The sequence below is a fragment of the Danio aesculapii genome, chromosome 1 (assembly GCF_903798145.1).
Source record: "Danio aesculapii chromosome 1, fDanAes4.1, whole genome shotgun sequence".
Classification (NCBI taxonomy): Eukaryota; Metazoa; Chordata; class Actinopteri; order Cypriniformes; family Danionidae; genus Danio; species Danio aesculapii.
The window spans coordinates 51,206,644-51,220,412 of record NC_079435.1 but is presented as its reverse complement, the minus strand read 5'-3'; the positions used below and the strand labels follow the sequence as shown (position 1 = coordinate 51,220,412).

The following is a 13,769-nucleotide window of genomic DNA, read 5'->3' as shown; positions in this document are numbered from 1 at the left end:
GCAGGACAAGTGGATTCAGCCAAGAACAGGTTGGCCCACCATGCCCATCATCTTACTCTCAGTACAGTGAAATAAACACTTAAGTTACACAGATTTACATAATTACACAAATAAGAAGACACGCACTGAATATATACAACCTTTTGCCAATAATTTCCATTGTAATACAGATTGTACCATGTTTAGAATCCTCTTTCCATTAAACAGAATTTGAGGGAAAACAATATATATATATATATATATATATATATATATACAAGGGGGCTGATAATTCTTCAACTGTAGTAGAGTTAAGGCCAGAATTTTAGCCACCTGTTTATTTTTTCCCCATTTTCTGTTTAACTCTGATAAGATTTGTTCAACACATTTCTGAACATAATAGTTTTACTAACTCATTTCTAATACTGATTTATGTTATCTTTGCCATGATGACAGAAAATAATATTTGACTAGATATTTTTCAAGACACTTCTATACAGCTTTAAAGTGACATTCAATAGGCTTAATTAGGTTAACTAGGCAGGTTAGGGTAATTAGGCAAGTTATGGTATAATGATGGTTTGTTTCTGTAGACTATCGAAAAACAATATAGCTTAAAGGGGATAATAATTTTGACCTTAAATGATGTTTAAAAAAATTAAAAACTGCTTTTCTTCTAGCTGAAATAAAACAAATAAGACTTTCTCCAGAAGAAAAAATATTATCAGACATACTGTGAAAATTTCCCTGCTCTATTAAACATAATTTGGGAAATATTTAAAAATGAAAAAAAAATTCAAAGGGGGGCTAATAATTCTGACTTCAACTGTATATATCCGTTATTCCACTCAGAGCAGTCTTTCGTCTCTAAATAAGGGTCTGCAATAAGAAAAACTAAAACCCATCTTCTAATTGCTAGCTTCATTAGCTGATTGGTTAGTGATTTACTATTGATTTGCCTCAGTAACGGTTGATTAAAGATATGAAGTGTGGTTACTGGAAATGTTTCTGTGACTGGCAGGCTCCCACAGATCAGAGAAGCTGTTCGGTATAGGAGATGAGATCCTGCTGCCAGTTGAACTCTCAGCGGAGCCTCCATCGAGGAGGGACATCACTCATCCTTCAGCGAACTGCACAAAACCCTCGACACCAGGAAGAGCGTCCCTGCTGATGGAGCTGGAGGTCACGTACGGACTCAAGCAAAAGTAATGTACTCACAACTGCTGTATTAGAGTTTAGTGTTTACATTAGTGTCTAATCATTGAACTTACAGTTTATGTCAGAATTTTTAATTAGTTTTTAATTTTCATTTTGGGCGGCATGGTGGCTCAGTATTTAGCACTGTCGCCTCACAGCAAGAGGGTTGCTGGTTTGAGTCCTGGCTGAGTCAGTTGGCATTTCTGTGTAGAGTTTGCATGTTCTCCCCGTGTTGTCGTGGGTTTCCCTCCGGGTGCTCCGGTTTCCCCCACAGTCCAAAGACATGCACTATAGGTGAATTGAATAAGCTAAATTGGCTGTAGTGCATGTGTGGGAATGAGTGTGTATGGGTGTTTCCCAGTACTGGGGTTGCAGCTGGAAAGGGCATTCGCTGTGTAAAATATATGCTGGATAAGTTGGCGGTTCATTCCGCTGTGGTGACCCCTGATTAATAAAGGGATTAAGTCAAAGGAAAATGAATGAATTAATTAATTTTTTATTTTCTTTTTTCAAAGTTCTAGCAATGTTACTTTTAATCATTTAAATAATAATAAAATAATTTGTGTATTATTTTTAAATATTATTATTTATTGTTATTAGTTTAAACATGTATGCTTTATTGTACTGGATAAATAGTATTGTTTTATATTTAGTATACACTACCTTTGAAAGAACAATTATCTTAACATTGTTATTCTTTCTCTTGTTAAGAAGGTTTAGTAATTTCATTGGATGGATGGATGGATGGATGGATGGATGGATGGATGGATGGATGGATGGATGGATGGATGGATAGATAGATAGATAGAATTGTATTAAACCTTTTTGTTTTATATGGTTTTGTTATTTGAATATGTCATCTGAAACCAAATCAAATAAGAAATGCAAGATTGTGGTCGATTTACTAGCATAATTAAAGTTCTTCCATTTTTATTTTATTCTCCGTTAACTCTTTAACTCGATTGTAATTGCTGGGATGATCCTCTTGTCCAAATGTTTTCATTCAAAAAAAAAAAAAAAACGTAAGGGTCAAAGAATAAAAGATTATCAAGAATAAAATTTAGGCAAAGAATTTTGGCAAAACATTCTTAGAGTGTTAATGTTTTTAATTTTGTAAGTGTTCATTTTATTTTAATAATACAATTTTTTTTCTAGATTTAGGTAAGGATGATAATAATATCCTTTCCAATGCTGCATTCATTTGATCTTTTATGAAATTGAATTATTCAATGTAAATGTTAATCAATTGAAAGCATAATTCTGAATGAAAATCTTATTGTTAAAGACATTGCATGTTTAATAAATTAGCTACAGTAAACGATAGTTTGACCCAAAATAAAACTTGAGTCTTTTAGTTATTAGTTTTTAATTGATTACTCATCCTCCACTTGTTCTAAACCAGTTAAAACTTTTTATTTTTTCATTTATTGAACAAAAAAGAAGATATTTTGAAGAATGTTGGAAACCATTAGTAACCATTGACATCCATAGTAGCAAAAATGAGTACTATGGAAGTCAGTGGTTACAGGTTTTCATTAATTTAAAAAATATCTTGTTTTGACTTCAACAGAAAAAGAAACTCAAACTGGTTTGAAACAATGAAGGATGAGTAATGAATCTTTTTTTTGGGTGAACTATCTCTTTAATTCGCTGGACATCTTAAACAACCCTTGATTTTTCTGCTGTATCCCACAGGTCCTGCAGGCTCAGTTAGACACTCTCCTCCAGGAAGAATCTGCCATCAACTACAACTGCAGCCTGACCAGCGAAGCTCTGGACGGAGGAAGCAAAGCCTCTGTCCTGCAGGCCCATAAAGAGGCAGGAGAGCGGCTCGGTGACCTGTCCAGCCAGGGCCTTCCTCTCCAGCCCGAGGAGAACGACCAGCTCGACCTCATGATGGAGATCGAAGGTGCGCAAGTCCATTCACAACCTGGGCACCATTGTCACCACCAACGCCGTGGCCAGCCAAACCGAGGCATCCGGAGATGGTCTGGAGCAATGCATCGTGGGTCAGCCGGCATCCGTCATCATAACCACAAGAGACAAAGCAGGAGGATTGTGCAAGACGGGAAACGCTATCATCTCAGCAGAAGTTTACACACCGGACGGAAGCATCGCAGACGGAGAAATCGTGGACCTGAAAAACGGAACGTATGAATTTCAATACACGGTGAAGAAAGAAGGCAACTTCAGTCTGGCGCTGAGACTTTACGATCAGCATATTAAAGGAAGCCCGTTTCAGCTGAAGGTGAGCAGTTCTCCTGACGATTCTCCCACGACCACCACCGCAGCCAACGCGGCGTCCACTGGCTCCAGTGATGGAGGAGCGAGGAAGAGGAGTGCCAAATCTCCAGGGAGCCGCAGTCGGCAGAAGGGCGTCAGACGAGGAGGAAGCTTGTTCAGCACGCCCAAAAAAAGGGTGAACCCCATCGAGGACGACCTCATTTTTAGAATAGGTACAAGGAGGAGGAGAGGAATGTTTTTTTGTGGTAAACACTAATACCCACTGTAGTAACCAATTTCAGGGGGCGGCATGGTGGCTTAGTGGTTAGTACTATCACCTCATAGCAAGAAGGTTGCTGATTCAATCCCAGCTGGGCCAGTTGGCATTTCTATATGGAGTTTGTATGTTCTCCCCATGTTGGTGTGGGTTTCCTCCGGGTGCTCCGGTTTCCCCCACAGTCCAAAGACATGCTGCTTTAGGTGAATTGAATGAACTAATTTGGTCGAAGTGTATGAGTGTGTGGGAATGCGAGAGTGTATGGGTGTTTCCCAGTACTGGGTTGCAGCTGGAAGGGCATCCACTGCATAAAACATATGCCGGAATGGCTGGCGGTTCATTCTGCTGTGGCGACCCCAGATTAATAAAGCGACTAAGCCGAAGGAGTATTAATGAATGAGAGCAAGGCAAGGAGGGTTTATTTATATTGACCTTATTCTTCAATGCAAAAATCCGCTTGTTTTTGCGAATTTTTTTTTTTTAGAACTTCGAGTCAGTTGCCTATGGGAGAAATGACTAAGAATAATAAACAACAGAAAATGTGCATGACTATACTGACAAAGTAGGATAATATAATCAAAAATATCAGTTTGCAACATCAAGCAGCAAAACGAGCTGTTTTTAAAGTCTAAAAATGAATGGAAGGAATGAGACCGGAAGTCTCAGCCAAAAAGATGCACTGTAAAAAATCGCATGTGCTATTTACTAAAAAAAAATAGTAGTAACACTATTGCACTATTATTTTTAAGCAAATTTCAAGACTTGATTTTTTTTTTGCAAAAACCACTAATGAATCATGTGAAAATTACTAAATTTAAGATTTTAATATTATTAGCGGAATGTGCTTTTATAATTTAAGCAAATCCACCACCATTTACTCATATTTATTTTTTTAACACACCACTTGAATGAATCATGTGAAAATGACTAGTTTTTTTGAGTGATAGATGAAGATTTTAATATTATTAGTGGAATGTGCTTTTATAATTATGCAAATAAATCACCATTTACTCAAATTTATTATGAAAATTACTCATTCATAAAATGTAAAATATATAATGTATAATGCTGCGCCTGCTCATACACGAGAATAAGGTGAAAGCACATTTCATACACAATGCTATTGCAAAGTGCTTTACATAATCAAGAGTAAAAGAAACAAATATAAGAATAAAAGAACAAAGAATAAAAATGATTAAAACAGATTAAAGTGTGTTAAAACAGGTTTTAAAGGAATACAAAAAGAAAAGAAAGACAAAAGGAAAGCAAGTGTTTTTCTGTCACCCAAAGGTTGAAGTGACTATTTTCAGTTTCATAAGATCATTTTACAGCATCGATAATGCAATTTTACACAATATTGTCAGTTAAATAGACGTGTACATTTATTTAGTTGTTTAAGTGTAAAACAGGGCCAGGAGCAGCAGGCGAGTGCTGAAACTCCATTGACAATACAGGGGTAAAACAAATTTCGAGATTTTAAAGATGCAAGATGGTGCAGAGCAATTGAATATAATTTGTGCTTCTTCTTGGTTTATATTGTATCTCAACTATGCAACAAACTAGATCTTAAACGTGGCCAGTTTATAATGGCATGACAGTTCACAGGAAGCGCCAGAGCACGCTTGTTCAAAATTAAAACTCCCTGTGCCCATTCATTTATATAGCACCTTAAAACACAACTTTGACCGGTGTGCTATACTACATAACCATTAACAGAACTGGGAGAAAGGCAATTTCACAAATAAAACAGCAAGAATTATGTTGATGATACAAAGGGCAACTTTTTAGGAATGTTCTTTGCAGCTTTGGGAAATTTTGCCTTAAATTGCAACCAGGTGAGACACAGAGTAACTAATTAGGACTATGGGTTACAGATATAATATTTTAGTAACCACACAGCATTGCTCTGCAACATTTCTCAAGAGTTTCCCTATGTATCATCAGCATTAGAAAATTACAAATCATGAGGAAGAATAGAAATGATTTTACTATTGTTGAAATGATTGTGTTGTTTTGATAGGAACAAAAGGGAGGAATAAAGGAGAGTTCACTAACCTTCAAGGAGTCGCAGCTTGTTCAGAGGGAAGAATCTTAATTGCTGACAGTAACAATCAGTGTGTGCAGGTAAGAAAACTCTGCTAGCATCCATATGTTCCTAACTTCAAATGTGGAAATGTACATTCTCAGAAATAAAGGTACAGGAGCTGTCTCTAGGCCAGAATGGTACATCCCAGGTGCGTATTAGCAACAAAATATACCATTGTGACCCTTCAGGTACTAATATGTACCTTGTGAGAAGGTACTGACGATCTTTTCAAAAACTGTTATGACGCATTTAATGGTCACCAGCATCTTAAATCCTTAAAGTTTTTTTTTCGGTTTTTAAAAAAACATGTATTAATGTTTTTGTTATATCATTTTTGCATCAAATTACAGAATTACCACTTATGCAAGTTGTTTCTAATGCACTAATACACCCTTAGTAGGAGCCGTGTGTTGTAGAGCAGAATCTGATAACTGACTTCTCATTTCTCTGCTTTTCCAGATATTTTCGAACACGGGTGAGTTTCAGAGCCGGTTCGGGGTGCGCGGCCGTTCACCGGGTCAACTACAGCGGCCCACTGGAGTAGCTGTACATCCCAACGGGGACATCATTATCGCTGACTATGACAATAAGTGGGTTAGCATCTTCTCCAGCGAAGGCAAATACAAGGTCAGCTATATTTAGATAGTGTGGACAAGCACATTTCACTGCATGCTTTGCAAAAATACTTCACTGACTGGCAGAAAAGGCCTGCTTCTTGTCTACTGAAATCAACTTTAGTTTTCTGACTCTTGATGATTTTTGACTTGTTTTTTAGTCAAGTGTGTTTTTGTCCTTTTTTAATATGGTGTTAGTAACCATTAATTAAAGGAATTAATTAAAGGAATTAATTATGAACAATATAGTTTCACTGTTTGATTGAACTTTGTTCGTTTTAGTTATATACAATTGAAGACAAAATTATTAGCCCTCCTGTGAAATTTTTGCCTTTAATGTGTAGTAATTATTTATTCTTTATTTCACTTTTTTTTGAGGAAGGACTTTTTTTACATGGTCTTTTGGAGTCTTTTATTTTAGTCTGACTGGAAAAAGCAAAAATATTTTAATTGATTTTTTTTTTACTGCTAAGGTCAATATTATTAGCCCCCTTCTGTTATTAATATAAATATATTTTTGGACAACAGAACAAACCACTGTCAAATGACTTGCCTACAGTTGAAGTCAGAATTATTAGCCCCCCTGAATTTTTAGCCCACCTGTTTATTTTTCCCCAGTTTCTGTTTAACAGAGAGAAGATTTGTTCACCACATTTCTAAACATATTAGTTTTAATAACTCATCTAATAACTGATTTATTTTATCTTTGCCATGATGACAGTAAATAATATTTGACTAGATATTTTTTTAAGACTTAACTAGGTTAATTAGGTTAACTAGGCAGGTTAGGGTAATTAGGCAAGTTATTGTATACCGATGGTTTGTTCTGTAGACTATCGAAAAAATTTTTGCTTAAAGCGGCTAATAATTTTGACCTTAAAATGGCTTTTAAAAAATTAAAACTGCTTTTATTCTAGCCGAAATAAAACAAATAAGACTTTCTCAAGAGGAAACAACATTATCAGACTACTGTGAAAATTTCCTTGCTCTGTTAAACATCATGGGAAATATTTTAAAAGAAAGAGGGGGGCTAATAATTCTGACTTTAACTGTAATTAAGCTAACTTGACTAGTTAACCTAGTTAAGCTTCAAATTGCACTTTAAGCTGAACACTAGTAATATAACTTGCAAAAAACTATTTTTATGCTGATGACACAGATTTATGTCCCTCTTAAAAATAATGATAAAAATATCCTTGACTCCCTTAGAAATGTCTAATCGAGGTTAAGACCTGGCTGTCGTCAAATTTTAAACATTTCAATGAGGAAAAAACTGAGTTGGTCTGGTTTGGGGATCCTGCCCCTCTGGATTTATTAAGTTTTGGTAAGCTATCAACTTATCAAAAACCTGTTGTTAGAAACCTAGGGTTTCTTTTGATAGTGATCTGAAATTTAACAAACAAGTAAATTCAGTTGTTAAATCCAGTTTTTTCCATTTACGGCAAAGTGAAGTCATTTCTCTCTTTTAATGACATTGAGAAGGTGATCCATTCTTTTATTTTGAGAAGACTTGACTATTGCAACTCTTTGTTTGTGGGTATTAGTCAAAATGCCCTGAATAGATTGCAATTAGTCCAAAATGCGGCTGCGAGAGTTCTGACAGGGACTAGCAAGTATAAGCACATCTTTCCTCTTTGGGCTGGCTGCCTGTTAGGATTGATTTTAAATGTCTGGCACCACCTTACTTATCAGATCTTTTACATATATATAATCTTGGTAGGTCTCTAAGGTCTTCTGATCAGTTTATTGTACAAGGTCCCAGTGTAAGCGAAGTGGTGATCGGGCTTTTGCTGTTATCGCCCCAAACTCTGGAACAAGCTTCCACCCATATTAGAAACGCTCCAACTCGATCTGTTTTTAAAAAGCTTCTGAAACTGCATCTTTGTTCTTTAGAATTTGAGCTTTTTTAATGTTGAGGGGTTTAGCTTATGTTTTAATTGTTATGCGAGTATTAGTCAAAATGCCCTGAATACATTGCAATTAGTCCAAAATTTTTTAGTATTGATTGATTGATAGTATTGATTGATTTCTAGTATTTTTTAGTATACAAAATTTTTTAGTATTTTTAGTATTTTAGTATTGATAACTACATCGAATAGTTCGGACTGCTGAGCGAATCACTGGTACAACCCTTCCTACTCCCCAAGAACTGTACTTATCCAGAGCGAGCAGAAGGGCTGCCAAATCACACTGGACCCCTCACACCCAGCACACTGCCTCTTTGAACTTTTACCTTCTGGTCGACGCTACAGAGCACTGCGCACCAGAACAGCCCGACACAGAAACAGTTTCTACCCTCAGGCAATCCATCTCATGAACACTTGATGATAATAATTGCGAAACCAACATCACTACTTGCTATACACTTTTATACACACATACACTTATTTAACAACACACTTACATGCCAATTTGCACATAACAGCTGCACATATAACGTTGTATATAGTAATAAACATGTACATACACTTGTCAATCTGTATATTTGCACTCACTACTTACTTCTATTTTTTTTTTTTTAAATATATTTATTATCTGTTTTTTATCCTGTCTCTGTAATCCTGTTGCACTGTAGAAGCTCTGTCACGAAAACAAATTCCTCGTATGTGTGAACATACCTGGCAATAAAGCTCTTTCTGATTCTAAAGCTCTTTCTGATTCTGTTATGTATGTGATGTAGGACTTATTAATGACTTATTAATACTTAATTAATAATAATTATTCACTTATTATTAAGGACTTATAATACTGTTAATTAGTATTGATTGTGTTCAGCACTTTGGACAACATTGTGTTGTAAAAATGTTATATGTACATAAAATATTATGTACTGTCTTTATGGTGAAGACAAAAAAAATAAGTTATTAGAAATTAGTTATTAAAACTATTTTATTTTTTAAATCTCTCCATTAAACAGCACTTAGAAATATTGGAGAAAGAATACAAACTTCACAGGAGGGCAAATGACTTTGTCTTCAACTTTATATAATGAGTATGGAGTCGCACATTTCAGAGTATGCTTTGTACCAACTGCTTCTTGTCTTTGGAAATGACCTTTAGGCTAAGCTGGGCTCAGGAAGGCTGATGGGGCCGAAGGGGGTTTCTGTAGATCAGAACGGTCATGTTATTGTTGTGGACAACAAGGCCTGCACGGTTTTCATCTTCCAGCCCAGCGGAAACTCATCACTAAATTTGGCAGCAGGGGAAACGGAGACAGACAGTTTGCAGGTCCAAATCTAGACATGTACTTGATGTATTATGCTGATGTAAACAGTGTGTAAAGTACGAATTAAAACAGTCGTGCACTTTGTTAATTCTCTGGTTCTGTGTGAATGTAACCTTCATGTGCAGGCCCACACTTTGCTGCAGTGAACAACAATAATGAAATCATCATCACAGACTTTCATAACCACTCTGTTAAGGTAAGGTAATATTAACCTAGGTTTATATTGTAAGACAACAAATGTTTTATGTAAACCTTAGAATTTTAATATTAATATGCAGCACTAAATGAAAAAATATAGCATCATCATAATTATTGTTATAAAATATAAAACACAAATATATCATATAAAATGTATAATAAATAATAAAAAAGTGACTATACTGAAAAGTTTACTAATACTAAAAAATGTATACTAAAAGCTACATAAATAATAAAAATAAAAAGTTATTTAAAATATAAAAATCATTGGATAATAATTTTTTAATGACAATACTTATCAATTATATAAAATAATTATTGGAATATTTAAAAAATATAGAATAAATAATGTCAGTATTATTATTAATGTAGTGTTGATGATGATAATAATAACATAATAATAATAATAATAATAATAATAATAATAATAAGCATTGTTGTAAAAATGTCAATAACAACAGATGGAAATACACTTTTCTGATTATTAGAATTTATATGAATAATATAAAAATCATTGCTATATTTGTAAATTACTAAAAAAATTAGTAAATCAATAAAAATCTAAAGCAATATATTACAGATATAGCTACATTTATACTGATTATTAGAATTGTAATAATACATTTAAGGATAGAATGTTTTCAAAATAAAATTCTTATACAGAAATTATACCCTCTCTCCTGCATTTACTTCTGAAGGGAGCGATTCGTTTGTGAATGAATCTCCGTTGTGAACGACTCTTGTGAACAATCGATATCCATGTGTCTCAATATGCGCATTCACCTTTCTGATCTAAATCAGAACTATCAGTGCATTATGGGTGTTGAGTGTAGATTGGTTGTAGCTACACTCCTTGTTGCTGTGCATCGTAAGATTGACCGAATGCACTTTAGAATGTCCACTATGGCTTTGGACACCACTAAAATGGTTGCTCCCTAGTGCAATATTAAAGAGTAAACTGGTGATTTACAGATACAGCCAAGGAAATATAACATACATTTAACAATTCCATATAATAAGACATCAAGCTCTTTTGGAATTCACTTTTTTATAAATACACAAATAAAATGTTTAATCACCTTGAATGTCTTTTAGATTTACCTTAAGAAGGTTATAGATAATTTAGGCTCTGATTATGAAATTAACAACAAAAAATATACTAAAGGGCATAGTAAACAGAAGCCAACAGAAAGAGTCTAGATCTGAAAAACAGGCACAAAAATAATGACACAGAGATTATATACAACAGAACAGAAAATAACTGAGAGATAAATGCAAAACAGTAAAACAGCAAAGGAAATGAAATACTCAAGAAACACAAACCTTCTCCTTAATTTTCTTGCTTGTGATCTTCTGAAGATTGTTTTTAACTAGTGGACATACTTCATCCACTTTGGTCATTATAATGACTTGAGGAATGCCTGCGGTACAATAAAAACTGATTATATATTTTCCATTGTGGAGTTAAATCACATGAACTGTTTACAATTAGTTCTCATTATGGGGTAGCCACCATGACATTGCCAATTCACTGCTTTGCAATAGTTGTGCATGTGTCACTTTTGGAAAGCTGTTTACTGTGCACCAAATATGGTATTTAAATGAACATACAGAGACATTCTACCATGTATGACTCACCCAGGTCCTTAGCTTTCCTTCGAACGTCTCTCATTTGCCTCATTATTTTTTCATCAAATAAAGAAATTGTGTTAGCAGGAAGAACAGCCACCAGACAGTGAATCCTGTCTTTCAACACAGGGTTTCTTTTACTTGTTGTCGTCTTCTGTAATGGATCTTACTGGGTTAAACTAAAGAAAAAAAAACAAACAAAACACAAACAGGCACTTCATAAACTAATCGAATGTGCTGCAATAACAAAAATAAGAACAGATCCTCCAACTAATGTTGCATAATGCTTAAGGTCTAACATTTCTCAGAGTCTAAAACACAGATTCAGTGATTACAGCACATTAGATGTAAAAATTCTCCATGCTCTCTATCACTGACATGCCAAATTCCTCAGATTCAATAACTTTAACTGTAAAACTGTAATTCCCCAACGTCCTAAGCTGTCTATAAAACATGCATGACTGATGTTTCTGACATTATATATATATATTATATATATATAAATATACACTATTGCTGTATATATAAACTGTAATGCAAACATGTAAGACTTTTTGATTAATCACTTACAAAATAACCATCGCTGATATGGCCGTTTAATAATTTGACGATGTCATCACTCTGTATTCCGTTAACTTGATCATGAATACCAGCGATGTCAGTAAACGTGAAAGGAAAGTAAGAGTCAGGTCCATCCTTCCTCACTTTGTATGTTTTGCTCTGGGAAATAAAACACAAAAATGTGTGAGGGTTTGCTTTAAAGCTTTGTTTGTTCTGTAGGACAATCATAATTAAAGTATTTAAAATAATTTTTGTTAATAATTACTATCAATATTTGTTATGGAAATTATATGTATCATTTTACTAACATGGTTTTCATATAATACAACTATATTTTATTCGTTCATTCATTTTCATTTGGCTTAGTCCCTTTATTTATCAGGTGGTGCCACAGTGGAATGAACTGCCAACTTATCCAACATGTTTTACACAGCGGATACCTTTTCAGCTGCAACCCAGCACTGGGAAATACTCATGCACACATACACCAAGGCCAATTTAGTTTATTCAATTCACCTGTACCACATGTCTTTGGACTAGTGGGGGAAACCGGTGCACCCAGAGGAAACCCACGCAAGCACAGGAGAACATGCAAACTCCACACAGAAATGCCAACTGACCCAGCCGGGACTCGAACCAGTGACCTTCTTGCTGTGAGGTGACAGTGCTAACCACTGAGCCACCGTGTCGCCCTACTATAAAATCAATTTACATTTAAACTGAGGTTTTCAACTTTTTACCTGTAAAGTGAAGCTTCGCTCAACTTCTAAAGCGTTCGCCAGGGCTTAGTAGTGATGCGTCTCTGCAAAACACTATTCACAGAGTTGAAGAAGCTTGATTTTCCAGCACCTTGTGGTCCATGCAGAAGAATTCTCACAGTGTCGACCTCTGAACGCTCAGGCTTGAAGTTGGTTACCATATTCAAAAGGTTTTGCCCATCCTCACTAGAAAGGAAGGTTAAATGGGGGGTTGGAGCATTTTGTAAGAATAACTCAGATTTACATTATACACTCTCAGTAATAAAGGTTCAAAAGCTGTCACTGGGGTGATACCTTTTCACACGTCCACATTGGCAAGATTCTGTCGCAAGGACAGCTCTGAACTTTTATTTTGATGCAAAAAATAAATAAAACATAGAAGAAACTTGAAGCTAACTTGTAAGCATAAACCATTTGACAAAAACCTCAAAATGTTTCAGATGTAGAGTGATTCTGCCAGAAACATCTCCACCTCTCCCCCTGACCAATTATTTGATCCAAAATTGATTATTGATTATAAGCATGCATTTCCTTTTTGGACTAGTTTGCTACACAACACTAACCTCCAGTTCAAGGTCCTCCAGGCGCTTTCTAACACTGTTGAAAAAAGAAAATAATTTACATTTTCATTGATTTTCTATTTTTAATAATTTGGTTATTGATAACATTTTCAAGATGATATAACGCTAAGTTCTGTTTCAACAGGGAAATCATTGATTACCTTGAGGAGGAGGAGGGAGGAGGAGGAGGAGGAGAGGAGGACCAAAAAAATAGTTTTTTACACCATAAAATAACCACATCCCTGCAATGTCCTTGTCCTTTTGAAAGAGATATGATAAAATATTGGTTAGCTGAATCCTATTAAAGAGCCATATTATATGTTAAAGGTCTGTGACCTTCTGTGGTTGTTTTTTCTCAATGTTTCCTCTCCTCCCACTTTAAACACCTTAGAGATAGCTGCTCTGTGCCTCTATGACACTGTGGACTCGGCCGATGAATGCTTTAAGAGATTTTACTCACA

General features: G+C 35.1%; 1 long non-coding RNA gene and 1 pseudogene across 1 annotated transcript; one reads left to right on the top strand and one right to left on the bottom strand.

Annotated features, from left to right (window-relative positions):
• Positions 1–40: 40 nt before the first annotated feature.
• Positions 41–10,739, top strand: LOC130221308 (tripartite motif-containing protein 2-like; annotated as a pseudogene).
• Positions 10,740–11,568: 829 nt separating this feature from the next.
• Positions 11,569–12,776, bottom strand: LOC130219075 (uncharacterized). Its single transcript, XR_008836030.1, has 3 exons — positions 12,731–12,776; positions 12,000–12,149; positions 11,569–11,608 (listed from the first exon to the last, which is right to left on the bottom strand). It is a non-coding gene; the product is annotated as an uncharacterized LOC130219075 (long non-coding RNA).
• Positions 12,777–13,769: the final 993 nt, after the last annotated feature.